General features: G+C 43.4%; 1 protein-coding gene and 1 long non-coding RNA gene across 18 annotated transcripts in view; one reads left to right on the forward strand and one right to left on the reverse strand.

The window, feature by feature from the left end:
- The window catches only part of LOC1268733 (flotillin-2), a 161,293-nt gene that overhangs the window by 47,262 nt on the left and 93,319 nt on the right, over positions 1-20,712 (forward strand). The gene's annotated exons all lie outside the window — the stretch shown is intronic.
- LOC133391954 (uncharacterized) lies at positions 7-9,783 on the reverse strand. 3 transcript variants are annotated; one of them, XR_009765379.1, is made up of 3 exons: positions 9,596-9,783; positions 7,616-8,192; positions 7-350 (listed from the first exon to the last, which is right to left on the reverse strand). It is a non-coding gene; the product is annotated as an uncharacterized LOC133391954 (long non-coding RNA). The 3 variants fall into 3 exon arrangements; XR_009765380.1 differs by having other exon boundaries at positions 7,616-8,132; positions 9,525-9,772; XR_009765378.1 differs by having other exon boundaries at positions 7,616-8,132; positions 9,596-9,760.

A 20,712-nucleotide genomic window follows, 5' to 3' on the forward strand; every position in this document is an offset into this window, starting at 1 on the left:
GCACTTGAGCTGTGTGAAGTACGCTTAGCTGACACTCTACTACTAAATCCGTTAGTACCGTTGACAGTATACCGGAGGGTACGCAAAGCTCGATGGCGTTGTGTTGGTGTTGCAGATCAGGAGTTGGGATATTTGCGCCAGTGGCGCGTAGCTTGAGTTCTTAATTTCTGCTCCTGCTTGCCGTTTGAAACGGTGCATCGAAACATAGCTTAAGGCACCGTCACTAGAACTGGAGCTCTCCGGGCGCGCTCCGTGGACGTTGATAGCTTTCAATACAGTAATGGGAGAAGGAGAGAGACTACTATTGATGTTTATCCTTATCCCGTCAATTCTGCCAGTCAGTCGATCACCTGTAGAGAGAAACAGAGATAAAGTGTATTAGACACTTGTTTCAGATATTGCACTATACACATTTCATGAACCTGTTAAGAAATCAAACTGGTTTACCCCACATACTGAGCGAATTCCTGCTGATGTCGTTGTTGTGCCGGGTGTAGGCAGTGCAAGTTTATTAATGTATTTTAACGTTCTTTCCTTTATCATTCCAGGTAGGATCAATTAAAAGAAAAGCTGTAATTTTTGCCATTCCGCCGTTGTCCTGCCAGATGTGCTTGGAATGTTTCCCTGGGCCGCTTATGAAGGGTGTATAACTAGTAAATAGCAGCGTAATTAATTCACAATACCACCCTGTGGGTAAGTTGTAAACAAGCACTTCTTTTGCATTTAATGTTCGTTGGTGTGTGAACCCCCCAGGAAGTTAACTCGTAAATGTAAAACGTACGTGAAAAAAATGGAAATGGAGATAGCACCAATGCCGTTGCGCATGTTACGCTGGATTGCATACTGGTAGGCGTTTAGGAATAATGCTTACGACGGGGCACCTTTAGCGAAGAAACTAATGAAATGGGATTAATATCTCCAAAATTAGTTACTTGTCGCCCAATATGGGTCACCATTATGCGAAGAAATATCGTACAATGGAAACATTATGTATAACAGTAGAAAAAAAAAACTAAACCATTGTGCAACGGTTTCGGGTGAAAAAAATAATTTGTTTTGAATCCTTGGAACATAATTTTTTACCGTGTGTCCTGCTTTGCAGGCAGGATTGTTGAACACGCAACGCTTCTAACCTTCGCCTACAAATATATTTTCAAAGCAAGTGTTCATGCCAGCGCTAGTTCGTCTGCCGTGAATGTCAATCGCTCGTGGAGGTTTCTGTCGCAGTGAGATAGGCGTACCGGCGGCAAGGTCTACCGAGTTTGGTCACGAAAATTAGCGAGAATATTTGTACATACGCTTTCACGGGTAAAAAAAGCAAAAAAAAAAAAACAAAATGAAGCTACCCCCTTCCTACGCCTGTATATTTAAGGCATCTGTTCTTCAATAGGGAATTTTTGGTTTGTGCCATGTGGAATAACAATGGCTGAACGATGATGTTTATCATGGTTACGGAAGCATAACGGATCTAACCTTTCCATTTTTGACATTTTTTACCTCATGCTTTTCTGCTGAGTTGTGGAAAAGTGAAAATTATTTGAGTTCCTTCTTGTTGTGGCCAAAAAAGGTACCAGTGGAAATGGAAATCATATTCTATGGATGTCTCTAAACACGAATTTGGAAGAAATTGCGAAAATCATGTTTCGTAAAACAAATTTTATAATTCACTGCTTATTGATGTTAACAAATTATTTACATAAATTAGTATCAAATCTAGTCTGGCAAACGCGCAAGTCGGTATCAAATGTGAGATTTTTTTTCAAATTTAAAATTTTCACGCTAATATATATTTGCATTGAAGGATGAGGGAGTATAATTTGCTTAAATGCAATTATATATCGCTTATGCTTTGTTACAAAGAGAAGTTTTTGGTTTTCCGGAAAATTGAATGTAAGTAGTTTGTGTCCAGGGTCATGATTAATGTGCTTTCATTTTGCTTCCATGTTGTAGCATGTAGCAGGGAGATACATCGGTAACTGTACAGGATTATACGTGGTGAATGGGAATGTTTTAGATTAGACAACTATGTTAGGCGTCTCCACACTGTGTCAAACTATGCTTTCGAGTGTTAATAGAAAGTTATTGGGGGTAGTCAATGTGTCTAGTCTTTAAATCCTCAATACCTTCTATTTGGCGTAACGTCCTACGCGGATATGCCGGCCTATACAAGCTTTCGAGACATAATTCATTACCACGCAGTTGGATAGTCAAATTCTTGCTACGGGGGGACGATCCATTCTAGGTTTGAACCCATTACGGGCATGTTATTGAGTCATTCGAGTTGACGACTGTACCATGGGACCGCCCTATTGTCCTCAATACTAATTCTCAAATAATCAATTTCAATTGATTGATTTGTAGCTCATCGCCATTTATACCGTTTTTATAACAAAACGGTTGGAAGAAAAAAAAAATGTAATGTGTTCGCACGATTAGAGAAGGTTATCATGACTGATGTGAAACATGTGGTCGTTCATCAACTTTAGTCGTTTACATCGTAGGCGTGGCTTTCTTGGTTAGTTAGATGATATGATGGTAAGCGTTATATGCACTAAACCATCGTCACATGACATCACGCTGTCCGACCGGGTCATTTGCCGGTAAAACCAAACGGTTCATACGGATACCATCCATTGTAACCAACCTACGAGTGTGCGGTGTTGCATCACCACTACCATCTCCGTTGGCCCACTGATGATGAGACCGATGTCGGCAGGCAAACTGGGCCACAGACACAATTTCTGAAGTACCTTTTCCGAGCTATGCATAACGAACATGCAATAATCCTGTCGCACAGTGGAAATCATCACTGTGCGAGCAGTAGCCTATGATACGTACTGATGATTGGAGCCTGCTGTATAGGCGAAGTGTAACCCCAGAGGGATAACGATAACGTCCAACGGAATCGGTTAACTGGCTAGGCAAAAAGGGAGACAAGAAAACAAAACCCTGAACAGTCAAACGATGCCGAACGGAAAGTAAAAGTTGTTCAAGCAAATGTTCCCAGTAGCCGTCGAACCTTCGTACCTTTTGCTAATCGTCTTATGTGCTATAAATGCATCCAGCTTTCAATGCAAGGGTAGTGGGGCAAAGAGGTATGAATGCGAAAGGGGCCTCAATGTATCACCTCCGTCCGAATTTCTAGGGGAAGGAAAGGCAACTGAGGGTAGGCAAATGAGATAAAACGTTTGTGTCATGGGTGGGTGGGTTTGGGTGGTGCAGGTGGTAGAGTAGCAGCAGTATTTTAAGGCGCTGCAGCAACGTCAACTGTTGTTGTTTGGCTAGAGCGAGAAAAGGGAATTAGCTGGGCGCCACTATGAAGTCACCGGTCTAACCTGATTGTGGTTAGGAACAAGGGCTAGCTTGATGATTCGTAGAAATGGGCCGGGTGTTTAAAAATAGCAGGAAACTCCGACAACAGTAGTACATAGTAAGCGATGCTTTGTTGATTTCTGGTTCACAGTTCCGGTTAAGAGTCACGAATGTCAATAGATTCGATTCATAGCGTCAAAGGGATGATTAATTAAATAGTTTAACTTTGCTGTTTAGTGCTATATTTTGACGTTATGATCGAGTTTATGGTAGAGAGGTTATACTGGAATACGATTCGCGTCAGGAAGATGGTGTACTTTCTAACTGTATGCATTTAATTAGTTTGATATGAATAAGGATTTGGCTTTGTTCCCTTTTTATCTTTCTAGTGATGTAATTGCTGGAAGTATGTATGACTTTGAACATGATGGATGTATGGAAGGACATGGTATTAGACTGTACATTTAACTGAAGTACTGGCCATAATACCTTGATGTATTGTTTTTTACTGATAACATAATAGTGCGTATGAGTAGGACGAATTGTTTTGGGAATATAATATATGACTATTTAATGCCATTTCGTGCTCATGCTGCTGCTGTACAGTATAACACACAGATTTTAGAAGGATGTGAAACCGATTACTTTTAAGAAGTTCACAGACAATAAAGTAGTAATGTTTCATGGAATGTCTTGTACAACACTATCAAAGCTGTTTCATATTTTACGTTAATGGCATGACGTGTAAAATGGGACTCTCTCTTCGTTAGGCACAATTGCAATTATAATCGATCATCGTCACTTTCTATCAGGATAACGGATGGCTCCATTGTATGGCCTGATACGACGATAGGCCGTTGAAGCCTATCCGGCACTCTAACTGATCCTATTAAGACGTCATAAAATGATGATATCGGGTTATGTGCATGTGAACTACATAAAGGTCCAACATTTACACTGTACCACCGTGCTGTTGCAAATTTAAGACCGTTTGTTTGTTTACGTTGTGGGGCAAGGGAGGTAAAAGGTACATATGTTTATTGGAGGTGCCCACTACTGACGAGCCCAGAAAAGTATAATGGTTCGGGACGAAAAATGAACATGGGAAGGTATGTACGATTTCGTTTCCAGCTCTGCGAACAAAAAGTGGCACTGTGTAGCAAACCAACCCGGAAGCGAACAAATGGGATCGGAATCTGGGCGAAGGAACAGCAGCAGTCGGCAACAGCAGGGAGAAGGAGAATATGGTGCAGCAATTTTCATCTCATAAATTGGCCGTGCTTGGCGCTATTTTCTGGTGTTTTCGCGTGGTGTTTTTTTTGTGCTGTGCACGTATTTTTTGCTTCATTTTTCTGTCATTTCGCACGTACACACTGGCCAACACTTTCATTTGATGTTTAATGGTGTGGCTTGTGAATGTTATTTTGCCATTTGTTGGAAACATGTTTAGTAATAACGTTGTCGATGTTTTCTTTTTCTCCTGTGTGTTTCATTCGCTCGTCGCACCTTCACAAATGAAGATGATGATGCAATCGGTGTTATAAAGCACGGACTTTAAAATAGCTCTTGCAATAATTTGAAACTGCTTCATTTTTGACACGTCGGTGAGCCATTTGGATCGGTTATACTCACGTGAACGTGCTATAGGTTCAGGAAAATTTGATTGTCCATTGATATATAGCTCATAATCATAATCACTCATAATGATATGTTTTAAACTCAGTATGATAACACATGCAATATGTCTACTGCATGAGGTTATTGCATTTAACATTTGCATGTTGATAATCCACACTCCCGCCCGCAAACTGTGGTCAGTGGTGTATATTAGTATGAGCACCATACTGCCGTACCATTTGGAGTGCGCAACAACTTCGCATTGCCGCATCCTGCTTACGCTGCTACGGTTTATGCTACGTGCATGTCGATGGCGATCGCGCATTCGGTGACGCAAAAGAAACTAGAAGCCCATGAAATAATGGCACTCTTATGTATCATCATTTATCGCTACAAGTGTACGCGCTAGCGATGCGCCTTTCACCCAAGGTTGAGCGAGGAGAGAATGGGTCGCTACCGGCAGGGGTGGTATCGGTTGCAGTGTAATTGTTTAAAAACACTGCCAAATGAAGAAGGTGGTGGATGCCTAGTTATGGGAGTAGCAACGCTTGGCGTAAGGACGTTCGGTAACGTGATACATCTGGCAGTAGCTGTAATTTAACCTTTCGCGAAGGTTCGCTGATGGTTCCAATTTTTCCACAGGTTAAATTACCACCACCTTTCGCTGCAAATTACTCTTTCCTTTCCATCAAACATGTAGCATTGCTATTGATTCAAAAACGATGATTTTGTTTTACTGAATGAGCTGAATATTTGCTTGTACAATATCTAATTTTGTATTACTCGATCAACATCAACATTTTAAATAATATCAAATTTGTTGTTGTTGTTGTATGTTGGGATCTTTAGTATGCATGTATGCATACGCATGGAACTTCATTCTTTGTACACAAAAAAAAACGTAGTCTACGTTCGGAACAACATTTATTGCTGCCTGCTATGCTTTATGCTCTTGTGTTGTAATGCGATGTCTATCTCACTTCTCTATTCCGACCTTCTTTTATCGTGTAACCTGTTGCACCATTCACGTTCCGGTGTAGCGACGTTTCCACGAAAACAACTTCTGGCTCGAGATTGGTTTTTACGTAATGAGCCCCAGATTGCTTTCGATTCGTCTCGAAGCACAATTTCATTCGGCTAAAATGGAATCGAAGGCGTAAAGCGTGATGGTCGTCTGGCTTCACGGTTCGTCTTAACATGCGCATGGGAAGAATCGATGGTATGTGCAAATTTTTGGACTGTGATCGTGTCATACTTTGCGATCAGCGTGTAAAACAATAACAACAACTTAAGCCGCCAGATACGGCCAGCAGTTACGGATACCAGCCAAACCTGCTTTGGTTCGCCGGTACAAAATTGGGTCAACCATTTTTTGTCTTCCCTTTGAGGCTTCGTCGCCTCGGATCATGGCAGAAGCCGTCCAGTGTGCGGGAATTCGCCACTGCAATCGTTTTGAATTCAACGGTAGATATCCGTCTCGAAGGTATAAAGCACGCTGCGGTCGGGATGGTGCGAAAGAAAGAGTGTAACCTTGAAAATGAAAAGTGAAACGATCGTTAAGACATACCAACGCAAAGCCATCGCTCTTTGGCTGCGTTTTCGCGGGGTGCGAATGTGTCACGAATCGATCACGACGAGGCAGCTCGGATTGTTTTTGTTGTTGTTCCAGCTGTTTACATCGCGTGATTACACGCGCAGTTTTGGTACGCTTTTATGAATATGAATAAGTTTTTTGAAAGCTGCTGTTTCAATGCATTTATAGAGACTAATCTATCATCTATGCAGGTTAAGATGCTTTAACATATGATGTAAACAAATAAAACACCACTATCTGGCATATCACCCCTTGTGCCGGGATCCATTATCACATCTTCATGGACCTAATTTTCTACACAAACACAAACCTGATCAGTGCACCTCGTGGAAATGGGAATGGGTCAGGAAATGGGTGGACCGGGACAAAGCGAGCGATACGGGCGTGGCGTCGAGTTGAAGTTCACTGAAGTGATATAATGGTTGCTAATAGGGTTGCGAGCGCGTGCCCCCATCCGCTCATGGCTTGCATAACCGCGAAGGCTGTACACATTTCGTTGATTTTTGAATGTGTCCGGTGCGCTTCCCTCGGGCTGGGCTGTTTATTTTTCCTCTGATGTATGTTTCTTGTTTTGGGATTTTTTATCGTAAATGTTGCATTTGGAAATACATTCACCGCTGTGGATAGTTGGTATCCGTCGCTTTTGCTTTTCGTTGTGCTGGCCTTATTGGCGAATTAAAGGAGCAAGGAACGGAGCGCGAGATGCATAAGCAATATCAAGCCATCAATCGTGTCCGTTGAAACTGACAACCCCGAAACCTGACCCAAAGTGTGTCACTCGAACAGTTACTAGCCATCGCTAGTCGCAGTCACCGGCTGCAGCACCTTATCGATTACGTGCACACGGGGTTCACATAATTTCGGGGTTTCGAACTGCCCCGGTAGATGACATTGGCCGGCATTCGCGATGCTTGTTGCCCGAGCCTGAGGTGACATTATTGCCTTTTCAGGTTCGTGTTTCGTGCGTTCAACGAACCTGTTGCCCTTTAAAGTTTTTGTTTTGTTTTTCAGCTGTGATAAGGTACTCCAGTTTTTTGAAGCCTGCAAAACTTGTATTACAAGCATAAAAATTAATTACATCTGAACACTTACATTTGAAAAATGATCCAAAGCTGCCGTTGCTTTTCGTCTTCCATTGTACCACATACAGATTTGTCGCTGATTTGATGTATGGTCGCTGTATTCACGCTGTATGGCTAGAAATCAATACGATTACTCTGTATCAAACATTCACAAACTCAATTCAACAACTGGAGAATATTATGCACCAACTTTGTCTGCCCGATGGTCTGTATCACTACATTCGTTTTTTAGGCCGAATTACACTTTCTTCCTTCGCTTGCTTCACGATGAGGACGGAACTGCTTTCTTTTGCCCGCGTTCGTCACAACCTGAAGGACACGCGTGCGATGGAATGTTACCTAGTTGCAACAAGCACACACACACATAACTACCAGATGATGTCACAAGCACGATCGTTCGGCGAGATTCTTTGTACGACGAAATGAATGATTTGTTTTATTCGTCCCGGTTGCTCGCACCGCTTGATTTTTCATTTGCACAATTGAGTTATTTAAAAAAAACTTCCGCAGTAAACACGGGTCGCACACTATGAATAGAGCGATTTATTATTGTAGTACATTTGATTGGCCGTATAATTAAATGTTTGCTATTGTGCGGAGGAATGTATGATCAAAAGCTTGGAAATCGATTTTATTTATAGGCAACGATCGACAAATACTTTCGCAACGATTGTAGATTTAATAGAAAGTCAATTGTCGATTGTTGGCAGCGATGTATTTTCGAACGCTACTAGTAAACACGAATGCGTAGTTAAAGATCATGCCATTACGGTTTTGTTTATGTTTGTTTTGAATAAATATTATTGTGCAATGATTGCGAAATACCCAATAAGACAATATTTCAGATAGAAAAATATTACATTTGATTTTTTTTCATTTACGGAAAACTGTACAAATAGTAGAAGTAGCTATAAATTGTGCTAATGGTTGGGTAAAACTGGGAAGTAGTCTTTTGAGTTTTTCCTAATTTTTACATGAACGTTATGTGTTTTCTTACTCGATGATTCGATTTTTTGCTATTATTTATAACACTTTTTTTATAACACAAAACAATAATTAACAGCTTAGATTGCTACGGCTAATCGCTGCATGCCTTTGGTCTCTTGTTTATTTACAGAGACATTTTTTGTACGACGTGTTGCTGTTTATTTATGATAATTTAAAACAATTGCTTGTAGCGCAGATGGCAAATGATTTGAATTTTATTACACGTGACGCATGTAATCGTGTTTTGATGCAGATGAGCCAAAATCGCACTAACAAAACATTCCACAATAAAGCTTGTCGTAAAGAAATAATCAGCACCACCTAACGTTTACACTGACTGTCCTTCTACGGGCAGCGCAAGAAAATGGCAGAAGCGCGCGCAAATATTTGCATTACTTCAACACACCGCGTTGACTTTGCACGCTGGCTTTGTGTTTAGTCCAGCCACTTTTCTCGGACTATTAATTAGCACCGGGTATGGAACAAATTGGCTCGCTTATTAAAATAAACCCATAACCAATTAACCGTCGTGCGTGATGTTTCCTCCGTGCGAGCGCACAACTGGAGCAGCGTGGTTGGAATCGATTCGTTCAATCTCGCACAATCCACATCCTTTAAACGTTTATCGTACGTTGCGTGGTTGCAAACCATTCACAACAATGTACAACCTTCCCGCCTGGCGTCGCGGAATGATGAGGGCCTGCGGCTTCGTAACACACAGTCACATAAATATTAGTGCAAGTCCTTGCACCTAGATCACTTCCGACGCACTTGGAAGTGGAATTTGCGGTTCTATTGCGAACACAGAATTTAAACGAATTATTAGCTGACAGCTGCACACACGCACAAGGCTACACACAAAGCTCACAGCTTGCGTTATATCCTTCACGATTCGGCGCACCGCACCCACAAAGCAAAGCACTTTAGACAACCTATTAGATAATGCACTGTCTGAGTCGTAACGGTCGGTGTGCGAACAGAGCGCACTGGACTGGATCCTTACGTCGATGGAGCCGCTGGGAAAACCACGGTTTGGTGTGCAGCACTCACACGTACACACGTACGCACGAACCGATCGTGCACGTCTGACGGGTCCGAGTTCAGGAGTAAGACTAATGATAATTTTACACAAAAATCACCTGAAAAGCTCCATATGCTCGAAACCACCGCCTCGTGGTAGTGGGGACGTCTTTCTTGTCTTGCAGCTTTTTTACCCCCTTCACCACAGATCCCACCGAGCCAAGACTGAACCAACTGTGAGGTTGTAATAATGCTTCAGCGTGCGCTTACCCGTGGTCCGGTAGCTTGAGCGTGCAGAGGCTGCTTAAGGGGTCCCGGTGGTGGTGGTGGCGTTCATAGCTGTGTTGTTGTTGTCATCGATGAGAGTGAGAGTAGAAAAAAGACGACCAGACGAAGCATACAGAAAGTGAGAGTGAGGAGCGGAGTGAACAGATGAATCGTTTGTTAGTGTGTACCGTGGAGCGTGTGCGGGTGGGGTTTGTATGTTCTCCGCGAGAAGCATTCGCCGAGGTGCAGCAGCAGTAGCAGCAGCAGACGAAAGGTGGTTTGTTACATCTTGGTACGAGTGACGACGCACGGGCGACCTAACGATCGTTTGCCGGGTCGATCCGCTCGTGTGTAAACATTGGCTGACGACCAACTACGACCGACATAATCTTCAGCTCGCGGACTTAAGCACTCGCACTGGGTCGCACCATTTTCCGTTGCCGCCCTCAAAGCGAAGGATGAAGATATTTTTGGTACTCGGTCTTTTTCTTTTTGGTGAATTTTGTCTGGCTGGTTTGTTCCTATTATTGCTTCAACGTGGATAATAGAGAGCGCTTGTCCATAGATTTTTTTTTTTTGTAGAATCCTATAAACATCGAGCCCTTGTACAGAAGCAATGAGCTGCGTTTGAATGATGTTTCCGTTCGGAAGCTTTTGACACTGTTGGTGCAGCGAACAGAAGAACAAAATTCAAAGTAATGATCACGATGAAAACATTAGGGTTCTAACAAACTGAACATAATCGGCTTATTGTAAGGTCTAATTAGGTGAAATGTGTGATGCAAAGGGATAACCATCACATAATGTTTATGGGAATTTGTTGACACCTAGAACTATTAAGGGTTTTTTTTTGGTGAGCTGTTGAATGTGCAACAAACGAAAAAGGTAAAAGAGAAAACAGTTCTCGTATAATTAATAAGATTGAAAATTGAACTCATTGTTTGTCTTACAAATCGAAATCGAAAATTAATCATTTTTTAAATGTGAAATAATCGGTTTTATTTATATTAAAATCCTTTAAATTTAAACAAATAAATAATAATGTACGGTCAACTAGGCCATTCTTACGAGAAAAAAAAACAATGTTATTCACCTGCGTTTGTGCCAAAAGAGCTCAATGCAGCAAGAAGCGAGAAACGGGAAATAAGTATAGTACAGTGTGTGTTTTTTGTTGTTTATTTGTTAAGATTTGAATAAAGTCACATCTAATAATTAACTTCATTACCGCGGCAATGATAAGCATAAAGCTCATCATACTGATTTAATGGTCTCACAACCAGCAAGCCGGGGTGGCAATGATCCTTTTCCTAGCGTCAATCTCCCCGATTGATGGTTGATGATTGCACGGCGTCTGATAATCAGCCTACACTAATGCTTCCTAGCGCAAATGGCACTTATACATAATCAACCGTGCAAGATCGAAACGCCCGGCGGGGCGCGGGGTAAAGCCGTGCACTGGCCATACGGTTGATCTTCGAGCTTTTCCGACAGCTTCTCGGCGCGTGTGCACACTTTCCTTCCTTGGGTGTCGTTCTGTTTATTATTTCTTTTTCGCTTCTCCCTTTCGGTGCTCGTTTTGCTGTGGCCTTTTTTTTTGCACTTCGCTCAGTTTTCGACCCACTTATGGGGATGATGTAATATTGCTCACATTCCGCCGAAAGCACTTTCACCGTGTGCTCGCCTTGACAGCGGGCTGGCTAGAGATGGAGGTGCATCGGTCTGGAGAACGACGAGTACGACGCACCTCGCGGCGAGCTTGAGGTGTACAAGGGTGGCGTGCAAGAAGGAGGCCATATTTGCAAAAGATGCAAGCGTCGGAAGCTTCTCGTTGCTGAGATGCAAACAATTTCTCTTGCCGGTTGCTTGAGCTTTGCGTGGGTGGAATCATTTGGCAAATTACCATCAGTTGGATAATCGGTTTTTAAACAAAAAATTTAAAAGCTCAAAATTACGAGTTTTACTGTCTCATAAATTTTTTGTGCGCTAACAAATTAGTACAACCCTAGTTTTATGTTGTTTTTAAGGGTCGTTAAGCGTTACAAACGCTTCTTAATGTTATTCATACATTCAGCTTGCCAAGCTACAAGCATCGATTGGGCAAATCGAAATGCGTTAAATTGATCCAGAGCGTGAACCAAACATTAATATTCAATCGTTATTCATGGCAGTCGCTCCAAGGATCCCCCTCCCCCCCGCCCCGGTACAGAGGAGGAAACTCCAAAACATCATCATCCCTGCGATCCCTCGCAGGGCGTTCCGTTTCCGCGGTGTTGGGAGGCAACTTATGAAACTGCAAAAATTTGAACGATGATGCAACTAACGCACAAACAGCTGCTCAAGATGAAGACGCTTGCGGGCAAGGCGTTTCGGCGTTTGATCGATTGATCGACTGAGCGAAGAGGGGGAGAGAGAGTCTGCAAGGGCAAGTAATGTTGTGCACAATAGGAGCGTTTGCTACGGTTGTGGTTAGAGTTGGAAGAGTATTTGAAGAGCGGCATATTGACGGTAGCGGCTGGCTTCAAGTGGTACAGCTGCCGTCTTCCGGTAGCTCGGATAAAGTGGCATTACGAAAGAAGCTTAACTGTTAAGGGCTTAATAAAGCTCGATGGGCACAGGACTGTTAATCTGTTTAGTTCTGGAGAAAGTGTACACGAGATTGATTGATCGATGTGGCATAGGATTGAATTATGTGTTTTCCGATTCGACAGTGATGGAAGGCAAATGGAAAGTGTTGCAATTTTTCATATGGAGAAATCTGATTCACTTACTACATATTTAATGTTTGTTTTTGAAGCATGCTTTACTGATCAGAAACATTAGCGTAAAACCGTCCTAACATGGTTTAATTCATACTCTGAAAATAACATCCAACAACAGTAAACAATAAATGGCTAATTGAAATGCTCGAGCAAATTAACTCATCGCTTGACGCTATTTCCTTCCTTTCTGCTGCCAAGACTGCCACTGGTGAGACATATCTCGAACGCTTTCCCTTCCATGGGAATGTTCATTATGCATCCCTCCCGTGGAACGCATGTCGGAACTAACCACTCGTTGCGTGCATCTAACTGTGAGAAAGCCATAGATAGCAGCAATTAAACGCCCATTTCAAGTGGTAGTTAAAAGACATGGCACCTGAAAAGACACGGAACATGCTCGTCGCTTATGCACCACATTATCACGGCAGAATAAACAGCGGAAGAAGCGCAAACAGTGCAATGCGCAGATTGTGTGCAATACTGTACGCACTGAAAATGCGAGCTAATCGCTTCAAATGAGCTCTGATTAGAAGCGATGATTGTAAAAATGTTGTGCTAGTGCTCCACACCTTTTGGTTTACTCCACGGATCGGATGCGAGTAAGTTTTTGCCCAATTTACCATCGCCGCGATGCTCGTTGCTCTCCTGCGTTGGAGCGTTTTGGTCGTTGGCTGATGACGCAATGGTTTGAACCGCCCGTTCCGTCCTGCTTTGCTGCAACCCGTTGCCCAGTGCATGCAGCTGCAACCGACCAGCTAACAGTGTCCGAGCGCTGTGTGGGGATGCTCTCCTGCGCACAGCAAGTGAGCACGTAACCGCCAAACTGCTAAACCCGAACCATCGAACCATCGCGCACAGTATCTATGATTACGCGTTCGCGGCCTTCCATTCGCTTTAGTGGGGCGGCAGGCCCACGGCAGGCAAGATTACGTCTACGGGGCTGCTCACGTGCGCTCCGGTGAGATCAGGTGGGTCAGGTTGAAGCTTGTCGTCCGTTATCTGCCCGCGGCGGACGGTGCTATCGCGAAGAAAGGGGAAAAGAAAGGGAAAATGAGAGCCATGGAAACGACGCTCGCTCGCTGTTTGGGGTGGAAGTAGTCAGCTTAGTATCGGTGCCAAATGTAAGTCAATGGGTTGTTGACGCGTTACGCTGTGTGGGGGGCGCGTACTTTTTTGTGTGCTACTTTCGTTTTCTGTAGGTCTCATCAGATAGCGTTACGGTGGTGAGTTACCATTGGATGGAGTTTGTCTGTGCCTTACTGAAAGGGGACAAAATATTTCCCAGTGGGCATTATGAAGCGACCGTGTGTGCGTCTGGTGGTCTTCACAATTTGCGCATGAGTCGGCGCACGTACGCACAAGCATATCGTCGCACTAATCAAACGCATGATGTAAAGTGAAGGATAAACGGCACAGTAGAAGGCGCACGGAAGAGCTGTTCCCATCGGAGGAGCTGCCCGTTCGTTCCTTCTTCTGTACGAAAATGGAGTGTGCGGAGAGGCATGGTCAGCCGCCGAGATCATTTGCATAATGCAACTAGAAACGTCGCGCATGGAGTGTGTGCCGTATCCTCGTCATAAAACGGCCGCTTCCCGTGATACGGTAATAGCTAGTGTAGCCTTACGAATCTGTTGATGAATGGGGTGTGGTGAAGCGGGTTGGCTGGTAAAGCATACACATTATGATCGCTCCGTATAGTCAGGATGTGCGCATGGTAAGCGTTTTTTTCTTCTCTCACCTGTATTCCGACGCATGGATAATCAGATAGCAATATTGGTTTCGATTCTCTTTTCTTTTTTACGCTTGTGACCCCTCGTTTCGTCTCTATGTGTCATGCATGGTTACTGAGACGAAGCAACCGGAAAAACGGACCGCTGTCACGCTAATTGCTGCGACGAAGTGTGCCACCGAGTGACGGTTCGATATTAACGATTTAATCATAGATATTGGAGTGTGCCGGTGCCGTAATCAAGGCGATAATTAATCCGCGATCGCCATTAATGCGAACGGTGTGCAGTTGGATGTACCGTCGATGAGGCAATGATAAATTCAATTTTGCTGTAGTTGCAGTTGATGCGATTGTTTGTTTTTGATTCAGGAGAAAAAGAAACTTTTGTAATGTGCCTCTTAATGATGGTTTGTTTTTAAAATATTTTGTCATAATATAGTTAGAATAGAAAGTTCTTCTGCTAATTTACTCAAAACATTAGTCTGTTTGTTGCAATTTACAATTTAAAATGATAATTTACGACAAGGTTAGATGCTTACACAACTTGATGCATTTGTTTCAATATCACTCAATTTAGAAACGATGTTGGCACCATTTTGAGTATGTATCATTTGCAAACCATGGCGCTCATTTGGTCGGTGGGAAAAAGGAGGCAAATTCATTCCTTTTTGCGCTATTTGGCGCTATCAAATGCTCCAACCCTTATTAGCTAGCTACCTCAGTGGTTTAGTGATTGACTTACGGTGGAGGCAAAAACAATTGGAGCTTGAAATGTTTAACACTTACGAGAACACAGCAGTCCCGGGCGGCCAGCGCGAGGTCCACGTCGTGTCTGATGAAATGTGTGGCGTGCCGGGGATAGATTTATGTTTCCTTTCGCAATTATTATCGCATCAACATTTGTTGCATGACGGACAGGAGCGATTTAATGGGGTTGCATTTTTTCGACGTAGTAGCTAGCATTTGAATAACATTTGCATCTGAGGAGGATCGTTTGCTTTGGATAATTGTTTACAAGCTTAAAATTATATTAAATATAATTTGAAGATTTTACTTCGAATAGTTAGAGGAAGCTTTCGTTATGTTGGGTTTTAAATAGTAATTAATATATATCATTAATTTTGTTGTAACAGAAACGCGAAATTTGAAATATTTTCAATCAGTTTTACATTTTGTCAAAAAAATACTGACTATTAATAATGATTTTTTAAATGTTTTTGCCATTTGCAAAGCTGTCTTTGCGTAATATATTATTTACCAGACAGGATAAGATCTGTTTCATGGTTGAATAGCGTACTTTCTATAAGATTATGCAAGGCTGAATACTCCCAAAGACGATCAGGCAGCTCTTTCCGATCGTGGTTATTTTTAATCGCATTGTAGGTAAGAGAATAAGGTGCCCTCCGGATCCAAAAGTGTCCAAAGTAGTACCTATTGCGAATTCAAATGTCAGTCAAAAGGAGTGGCAGCTGAGAGAGCGTAGCAGCGTGGAGTGTTTTTATTTTCGTTATTTTGAAACCGTCCGCTAGTGGTTTGCATTTCCTCCATTTTCTCGTTATGTTCCGCGGCAAGCTTCGCTGACGGTTGTCTGACGATCCCTGCCGGTGGGCCGTATGTGACATTGTTCACGTTCACGCACGGTGGAAACGTTTTCTTATGTAATTGTTTGCAGTACAGGATTATGCGATCGCCATTCGGAACCGGACGCATGCTTGCTCACCCTCGCCATTGTGTGTCCACCGGAATATTGGGCGAGTCATCGTCGATGGGTGGCTTAACCTTGAGGTGTGTTGTTACTCTAATAATGGAAAGCGTATGAGTTGAATTAAGTGTAGACTCAGATAGTAACCATGTACAGCAACCCTACTAGCAATTAATAATAGTTTGTAAATGCGATAATTTGAATGCGCACGAAATATCACGGGTGAAATGTACAGCTGTGAATTGCACAATTTGTTACGCTGCACAGATCGTATCATATGTCTGAAACATTGAAGAAAGTTTTCATCAATCGAAAAGTAGAATTATTGATTGAATAAATGGAACTATTCATAATCACCATAATTATAAAACTATAATTTTAAAATGCTTTACAAGTGTCAAGGAACAATATCTTTCATTAACAAGCATTGATTGATCTTTACTTATATTCTGTTCTACTAGTAAATTAAAGAAACATTGAAACTCATCTTACACTTTTGTACCATATGTTAATACGAAACTTTGTTGATATGTTAAAACATGTTTTTAAGTTATCGTTGAAGCTAATTGAGAAATGCTATTTTATACTCTTTGTTTAAGCTTATCTTGTAATGTTGGGGTTTTATTACTTAAGTCGATTAGGAGTGGTTCGGGACGAATTAGGGTGTTCATATAAATATATTTCATTTCATTTATTCTTTTGAATAGACCTTTTTGATTCTTTCTAACAAAATTACACTCATATATTATGGAACTACACTTACGTATTTATAACCCCCTGTGCAAAGCGACGGAAGAAATCATTCCCTTTCGCGCATTTTCTCATGCTTTCTTTTTCCCTCCTACGGCAAATTTGTCAAGCAGCGTTTCGAGCTACCCGTCCCTGGCTCTGCTTCCTACCCCTCGCCTGAGCGCGCTGTGACAGGTATCGATGTGTTGGTGCGTCAGACGGCCAATCGCTGTCAGTCGTCGTCCGTGCTTTTTCCCTCCATAGCGCTATCTCTTTCACGCGTGTGGTCAATGCTCGCGAGCTGTTGTGGCGCTTAAAAAAACCGTTAACAAACATTGCGGCGATGAAGTTGCATTTTCACAAATCAAACCAAAAAGCGCAATGAGTTCAATCGCTGCAATGTAAAAATAACTAACGAATCGCTAGCTAACGCTCGAGGGTTGGCTGTGCAACGCGCAGAACCCTATGTCGAAGTAGCGCACACAACACAGGTGGCCATGGCCGTGCATAGGAAAGCTTAAACCTAATTGCATAAAGCATAACTTTATGTGACACTATGCTTTTCCTTTCGTATGTTGTAGATTACATAGATAGGCTGAGCCGTCTGCGCAAGGGTGTGAGTGTGCGTGTGTGTGCAACACTGTCGCCAAATGTGTATTCTTCCGGAATGTTATGATCCATCGGTCAAAGAAAGGAAGGTGTTCATGACGGTGTTTTTTTTTTATTGTGGAGCTGCATCCTTCCCCCTGCCTGCAGCGTATGCATCAGGCAGGATACAGTGTGGCAGTATGCAAGTTGCCCGTTGGATAAGAGCGGGCCCGCGGCACCGCCATCATTCCGCACATCTGGGTTCTAACCGTCGTGGGTTCTAACCGCGTATGAACCGTTCGCCGTAGCAAGAACTGACTATCCGGCTACGTGGTACTCAAGTCCTGAAAAGGCCGGCATGATCGCGTAGGCCATTACGCCAATAATAATAAGAAGAAGAAGAAGAGGAATAACATAGCATAACAGCCCACACCCGGAGAAAAGATTGGCTTATCTTTGTTGCTGCCGTGTTACCGCTGTGACGCGACAAATGCACGGAATGCAATCGACCAAAACATTAACCTACCGAGCCGAACCCATTCTAAGGGAGGTGCCGGTCCCACGGCGTCATGATACCGACTCTGAGCCAACAAGCCGCCGGATTCTGGACGGACAGGAGCAGCACCATACGCGCACCGTAATAAACAAATCCAGAATCCTCTTTTGTATGGATTCAATTCAAAATGTTGTTTCCACTTGCATCCGCTAGCTGAATTGGAAAGAAATGTGCTACATATCACACGCACGTTTGCTTTGATCGTTTGTCTTTTTAATACCCCCAACAGCAGACCCGGTCGCAAAGATGGTGGTGCCAATTAAATGGTTGTATTGTCTCGTAGGTAGCGGTAATCGATCGGGCGGCGTGCAGTGCGTTTTCTAAGAATGCATGGAGTGTGTAGACGCTGCCGGTGACAATGCACGCATTAGAATGAAACAGTTTTGGAGTTCCCGCACGCACACACACACACACACACGCGCACGCACGAACGCATGCACGAATGCACGAATGCACGTACGCGTGCACGCGAGCACGCACCCACGAAAGCGCGCAGGCGAGCACACACCCCCCATCAACCCCCACCCCCCTCCCGCATGATCGATTACGGCTACCTTATCGGAAGAAAGGCTGGTTCCTCACTCAAAGCACCGGGAGGGGAGGGGGATCGCGGCATGATAGAGTGGACGATCACTTTCCCCGCGCTGTGTGTGTGTCCGTGTGTGTGTGTCGTGGCCAGAAAACTCGAGACAAATTCCGGCAAATTGAAAAAAAAAATTTTTTTATTGCCACTATACACCGTGCTACATGATGCTTAGAAGGTCGTTGAAGCATCAAACATGTTCAAATTAAAAAAATATTAGATTAGTGTTAGACGTTCTCGTACGCTTGTTTTAAATAGGCTTCTTCACCCTCAATTGGCAGGGGCATCGTATGGTCTCATCAGCAGCGGCACGAAATAAAATAAACCATCAATACACCGATAACACTTTAAATCCCAAAATGAACCAGCTTCTCCCGTATCGTCAAGGTCACACACAATAAATAAATGCTAACACTCACCAATAACAATACACAACCGCAATGTACATATATACCAACGCATACACACAATCAGCTGACGGCGAAAGGCACGGGCTGAAGCGCAAGTAAGGCAAGGCAGGGAGCGGAAAGGGAGTGAGAGGAAGAGGAGGAAGGAATGGGCGCCAATATTTTTTTAATTTTTCGGCCGTTTTTTTTGCCCCGCCGTCTGAAATATTTCATCCATTCCTTCAGCAGATGGCGCTCGTTCCGCACCTAAAAACTGCAAGAAATACGCCGGCTATCGTAGTTTCGGCTGAAGTCCAGCGCTGTTTTTTGCGTATTTTTTGACGCAAAACTACGCAAAAAACTACGCAGAAAACTGCTCGAATTTGCGCAGCGGGAATTTATTTTCCATACTACCCCAGCCGCAAAATCGGGTTTTCGCCGCGATTTTCGACCAAGCGAAAATAAAAATTATGCCATTTGTATGGGGCGAACACACACACACGAATTATGGTTGTTGATTATGGGTGGGAAGATTATGGTTCTGTCTTTTGTTTCACTCTCGCGCACAGACGATGATGTTCCGTCGCTTTCTCACCAAGTTATTGGGGCAAATCTGTGGTTGTTGCTGCTCTTTCTCGCACGTGAGGGAGTTTTCTTTGTCCTTGTTTTTCCCGTGTGTGACATTGGCTGCGAATCTTCTTGATACGTTAAAGGAAGTTAAGTTAATTAAAGGGTAAATTGTTAGATGCAATGGCTCTGGCACACCAAATGATGTACCAATTCGTGCACGTTTATGTGCCACACTGCACCTAAAGCGTTTTGTGACTAGCATAACTACAAACACAGTATTATGATGTTTGTAGATTTGGGACATGTTTTGGTAAACTTTTTATGCGGTCGAGCACCAATTAAATGCCGCATATTGTATACCCTTTAAACCAAACGGCAATCTGCTACAATCTTTTCATCGTCACTCTGGTGCTCTCTTCGACCAGCGCCCCGACTCATTGAACGCATGCTGTAATGAGACCGGTTCCTACGAGACCGGACGAGATCGATTCTTATCCAGACCATTCCCCAGATAGCAAGAACCGACTATCCGATAGCGTGATTTGAGTAAGGTTAAGAAGCCGTTTCAGCCCTGTCTACAGCATTGTTCGTTACGTCAAAGAAAAAGAAGAAAATTTGTACGGGAGGCTATGAGCTTGCAATGCTGCACGCGGCCTCGGTACGTGGGGGATGGCGAAATAACCTGTACAACAAAGAGAGCAGGGAGATGGCAGGGAGCTGTGGGGTCTTATCGGCCACGGGCTGCAATCAACCAAGTGGTTCCATGAAGCGCTAGTATGTGGTCAGCGAGTGCGCTAGGTAGTTTGGCAGGCGCCAATTCGACCCGTGGGTGCAACGAGTTCGAGTCGACACAAATGAACTGGATCGTTTACGGATGGTTCCGACAGAGAAGGATTACGCTGGATCCTTTCCTCGGGGCCCCACGCGGGCGCTTAGTTTGGTTTGGCCTCTGGTTAATCCGCCCCTGCCCGCACCTCACTATTGCATGCCTTAAGGCTTACGGCAAATACAGTTTACATTTGTTATTCTAAACTATGCTAGCATTATTGAACAGCAATACGAAAGAAAAGGAATGGGAAGGAAAGAATGAGAAAGGGAGTAAATAAATGGTGGACTAACAAGAGCGGAAGGGAGCGGAGGAGCAAGGGTGGAAGGGTGATAGCCGAAGAGGTGAGATGAGAAGATGAAAGCGGGGATTGCGTGTAGTAGTGTTTACTGTTCCGAAGCGACG

Source organism: Anopheles gambiae, chromosome 2 (genome assembly GCF_943734735.2).
Source record: "Anopheles gambiae chromosome 2, idAnoGambNW_F1_1, whole genome shotgun sequence".
Lineage (NCBI taxonomy): Eukaryota > Metazoa > Arthropoda > Insecta > Diptera > Culicidae > Anopheles > Anopheles gambiae.